Below are 5,849 nucleotides of genomic sequence, written 5' to 3'. Positions count from 1 at the left end.
ATGTCCCTCTTCCGATGTTGTCGTTTGTTGACAACGTTGACCATGCCGTGCCGAGAACACCACCGCGATGGACGAGGCAAGACCCAGGAAGGGAATGACCCGGAGGCGGCAAATCCACAACAGTCGAGGGATGTGGGTGAGTGGAGGGATGGCCTGGCCAGTGGTGGGAGTAGTAGGGGCGGTGAGGCCTGCGCAACAGCATAGCCGGCCACGGGAGGCGGGAGCAAGCGGTCCCGCCGGTGCTGGATTTGGCGGCTGGCGCAAGAAGATCAGAGATTGAAGAAACACAACCGCCGTTGGATTGACTTCCAACGGTTACGTCTGCTAGAATTGTTATATAATAAGTAAAAAAATCTTGCATACGCGTCAACTTAATAGGCCCACAAGTCAGACCATTCCCTATTTTTTTAATAATTTATATATAGCTCATTGGAACTTCTTATGCAATTTATTGCAGTCCGTTTTTTTGTTGGCTAGGGCCAGGGTTAAAAATTTAAACGAAATTTCGCATATTTCTGTGGGTTCCAAACTATTTTTAATACTGAAATGTCAAGCCAGATTTAAAGTACTTTGAATATATATTTAAATTAGGTTAAAGCCCAGTGAAATTGGAATCTGAAAATGTGAAAAAATTCAGAAATTATAAAGTAATTACCAATTTGTCATCTGTTTTTATATTTACAGCCCATTTCATATTACTTTCAAGATTTGCAGGCGTCTTGAAAGATTTACAGCCCATCAGGGCGTAGAAAAATAAGTAGGCCTAGATTGCGTATTCTTCAGAAAAAATAAACCGGGCTCATTTTCACAAACAAAAAATAGCTGGGCTGGTCATGTGGTGAACATAAAATATAAGCCTGGGCTAGACGGGCCACAACCCAGTTGAAACCCTGCTCCGTCTCAACAATAACAAAAAATAATGCTCGAGGAGCTACGTCCCAGGTGTGTCAGCCGATCTTGTGTTTTTCTCTTGTCTATTGACTATATACGCTGATGATGTCATGGGTCCCAGATGTCAGGAAACCACTAGCAGGAAGCATTTTCTTTTTCCATATGCTGACAATGGATCATATATATATATATATATATATATATATATATATATATATATATATATATATATATATATATATATAACAAAAAATGAGGAACTTCCTTGCGTCCGGCCATGGACATGGTGGGCCCCTACTGTCATCCTCTCCATGTACCGTCTGTTGGGGAACATAGTAATTTCAAAAAATTTCCTACGCACACGCAAGATCATGGTGATGCATAGCAACGAGAGGGGAGAGTGTTGTCCACGTATCCTCGTAGACCGAAAGCGGAAGCGTTAGCACAACGCGGTTGATGTAGTCGTATGTCTTCACGATCCGACCGATCAAGTACCCAACGTACGGCACCTCCGAGTTCAGCACACGTTCAGCCCGATGACGTCCCTCAAACTCTGATCCAGCCGAGTGTTGAGGGAGAGTTTCGTCTGCACGACGGCGTGGTGACGATGTTGATGTTCTACCGACGCAGGGCTTCGCCTAAGCACCGCTACAGTATTATCGAGGTGGACTATGGTGGAGGGGGGCACCGCACACGGCTAAGAGATCCAAGGGATCAATTGTTGTGTCTCTAGGGGTGCCTCCCTCCTCGTATATAAAGGAGTGGAGGAGGGGGAGGGGGCCGGCCACCCTTGGCGCGCCCCATGAGGAGTCCTACTCCCACCGGGAGTAGGACTCCCCTCTTCCATGTTGGAGTAGGAAAGGAGAGGGAAGGAGAGAGAGGGGGAAAGGAAAGGGTGGGGGGCGCCGCCCCCCTCCTTGTCCAATTCGGACTTGGGAGGGGAGGGGCGTGCGGCTGCCCCTTGGCCGCCTCTCCTCTTCCACCACTTGGGTCCATGAGGCCCAATAACCTCCGGGGGGGTTCCGGTAACCCCCCGGTACTCCGGTATATATCCGATAACCCCCAGAACCATTCCGGTGTCCGAATATAGTCGTCCAATATATCAATCTTCATGTCTCGACCATTTCGAGACTCCTCGTCATGTCCGTGATCACATCCGGGACTCCGAACTACCTTCGGTACATCAAAACACATAAACTCATAATATAACCGTCATCGTAATGTTAAGCGTGCGGACCCTACGCGTTCGAGAACTATGTAGAAATGACCGAGACATGTCTCCGGTCAATAACCAATAGCGGAACCTGGATGCTCATATTGGCTCCCACATATTCTACGAAGATCTTTATCGGTCAGACTGCATAACAACATACGTTGTTCCCTTTGTCATCGGTATGTTACTTGCCCGAGATTCGATCGTCGGTATCTCAATACCTAGTTCAATCTCGTTACCGGCAAGTATCTTTACTCGTTCCATAATACACCATCCCGCAACTAACTCATTAGTTGCAATGCTTGCAAGGCTTAAGTGATGTGCATTACCGAGAGGGCCCAGAGATACCTCTCCGACAATCGGAGTGACAAATCCTAATCTCGAAATACGCCAACCCAACATGTACCTTCGGAGACACCTGTAGAGCACCTTTATAATGACCCAGTTACGTTGTGACATTTGGTAGCACACAAAGTGTTCCTCCGGTAAACGGGAGTTGCATAATCTCATAGTCATAGGAACATGTATAAGTCATGAAGAAAGCAATAGCAACATACTAAACGATCATGTGCTAAGCTAACGGAATGGGTCATATCAATTATATCATTCTCCTAATGATGTGATCCCATTAATCTAATGACAACTGATGTCTATGGTTAGGAAACATAACCATCTTTGATTAACGAGCTAGTCAAGTAGAGGCATACTAGTGACACTCTGTTTGTCTATGTATTCACACATGTATTATGTTTCCGGTTAATACAATTCTAGCATGAATAATAAACATTTATCATGATATAAGGAAATAAATAATAACTTTATTATTGCCTCTAGGGCATATTTCCTTCAGTCTCCCACTTGCACTAGAGTCAACAATCTAGATTACACAGTAATGATTCTAACACCCATGGAGCCTTGGTGCTGATCATGTTTTGCTCGTGGAAGGGCTTAGTCAACGGGTCTGCAACATTCAGATCCGTATGTATCTTGCAAATTTCTATGTCTCCCACCTGTACTAGATCCCGTATGGAATTGAAGCGTCTATTGATGTACTTGGTTCTCTTGTGAAACCTGGATTCCTTTGCCAAGGCTATTGCTTCAGTATTGTCACAAAAGATTTTCATTGAACCCAATGCACTAGGTATGACACCTAGATCAGATATGAACTCCTTCATCCAGACTCCTTCATTTGTTGCTTCTGAAGCAGCTATGTACTCCGCTTCACATGTAGATCCCGCCACGACGCTTTGTTTAGAACTGTACCAACTGATAGCTCCATCGTTCAATGTAAACACGTATCCGGTTTGCGATTTAGAATCGTCCGGATCAGTGTCAAAGCTTGCATCAACGTAACCATTTACGATGAGCTCTTTGTCACCTCCATAAACGAGAAACATATCCTTAGTCCTTTTCAGGTACTTCAAGATGTTCTTGACCGCTGTCCAGTGATCCACTCCTGGATTACTTTGGTACCTCCCTGCTAGACTTATATCAAGGCACACATCAGGTCTGGTACACAGCATTGTATACATGATAGAGCCTATGGCTGAAGCATAGGGAACATCTTTCATTTTCTCTCTATCTTCTGCAGTGGTCGAGCATTGAGTCTTACTCAACTTTACACCTTGTAACATAGGCAAGAACCCTTTCTTTGCTTGATCCATTTTGAACTCCTTCAAAACTTTGTCAAGGTATGTGCTTTGTGAAAGTCCAATTAAGCGTCTTGATCTATCTCTATAGATCTTAATGCCCAATATGTAAGCAGCTTCACCGAGGTCTTTCATTGAAAAACTCTTATTAAAGTATCCCTTTATGCTATCCAGAAATTCTACATCATTTCCAATCAGTAATATGTCATCCACATATAATATCAGAAATGCTACAGAGCTCCCACTCACTTTCTTGTAAATACAGGCTTCTCCAAAAGTCTGTACAAAACCAAATGCTTTGATCACACTATCAAAGCATTTATTCCAACTCCGAGAGGCTTGCACCAGTCCATAAATGGATCGCTGGAGCTTGCACACTTTGTTAGCTCCCTTTGGATCGACAAAACCTTCCGGTTGCATCATATACAACTCTTCTTCTAGAAATCCATTCAGGAATGCAGTTTTGACATCCATCTGCCAAATTTCATAATCATAAAATGCGGCAATTGCTAACATGATTCGGACAGACTTAAGCATCGCTACTGGTGAGAAGGTCTCATCGTAGTCAATCCCTTGAACTTGTCGAAAACCTTTCGCAACAAGTCGAGCTTTGTAGACAGTAACATTACCGTCAGCGTCAGTCTTCTTCTTGAAGATCCATTTATTCTCAATTGCTTGCCGATCATCGGGCAAGTCAACCAAAGTCCACACTTTGTTCTCATACATGGATCCCATCTCAGATTTCATGGCTTCAAGCCATTTTGCGGAATCTGGGCTCACCATCGCTTCTTCATAGTTCGTAGGTTCATCATGATCTAGTAGCATGACTTCCAGAATAGGATTACCGTACCACTCTGGTGCAGATCTTACTCTGGTTGATCTACGAGGTTCAGTAGCAACTTGATCTGAAGTTCCATGATCATCATCATTAAATTCCTCACTAATTGGTGTAGGTGTCACAGAAACCGGTTTCTGTGATGAACTACTTTCCAATAAGGGAGCAGGTACAGTTACCTCATCAAGTTCTACTTTCCTCCCACTCACTTCTTTCGAGAGAAACTCCTTTTCTAGAAAGGATCCATTCTTAGCAACAAATGTCTTGCCTTCGGATCTGTGATAGAAGGTGTACCCAACAGTCTCCTTTTGGTATCCTATGAAGACACATTTCTCCGATTTGGGTTCGAGCTTATCAGGTTGAAGCTTTTTCACATAAGCACCGCAGCCCCAGACTTTAAGAAACGACAACTTTGGTTTCTTGCCAAACAACAGTTCATAAGGCGTCGTCTCAACAGATTTTGATGGTGCCCTATTTAACGTGAATGCGGCCGTCTCTAAAGCATAGCCCCAAAACGATAGCGGTAAATCTGTAAGAGACATCATAGATTACACCATATCAAGTAAAGTATGATTACGACGTTCGGACACACCATTACGCTGTGGTGTTCCGGGTGGAGTGAGTTGCGAAACTATTCCGCATTGTTTCAAATGTAGACCAAACTCGTAACTCAAATATTCTCCTCCATGATCAGATCGTAGAAACTTTATTTTCTTGTTACGATGATTTTCAACCTCACTCTAAAATTCTTTGAACTTTTCAAATGTTTCAAACTTATGCTTCATTAAGTAGATATACCCATATCTGCTTAAATCATCTGTGAAGGTGAGAAAATAACGATATCCGCCACGAGCCTCAACATTCATCGGACCACATACATATGTATGTATGATTTCCAACAAATCTGTTGCTCTCTCCATAGTTCCGGAGAACGGTGTTTTAGTCATCTTGCCCATGAGGCACGGTTCGCAAGTACCAAGTGATTCATAATCAAGTGGTTCCAAAAGTCCATCAGTATGGAGTTTCTTCATGTGCTTTACACCGATATGACCTAAACGGCAGTGCCACAAATAAGTTGCACTATCATTATCAACTCTGCATCTTTTGGCTTCAACATTATGAATATGTGTATCACTACTATCGAGATTCATCAAAAATAGACCACTCTTCAAGGGTGCATGACCATAAAAGATATTACTCATATAAATAGAACAACCATTATTCTCTGATTTAAATGAATAACTGTCTCGCATCAAACAAG

Source organism: Triticum dicoccoides, chromosome 5A (assembly GCF_002162155.2).
Source record: "Triticum dicoccoides isolate Atlit2015 ecotype Zavitan chromosome 5A, WEW_v2.0, whole genome shotgun sequence".
NCBI classification, from domain to species: domain Eukaryota; kingdom Viridiplantae; phylum Streptophyta; class Magnoliopsida; order Poales; family Poaceae; genus Triticum; species Triticum dicoccoides.
The sequence above is the reverse complement of the archived record's forward strand: the minus strand, read 5'-3'. Positions refer to the sequence as shown.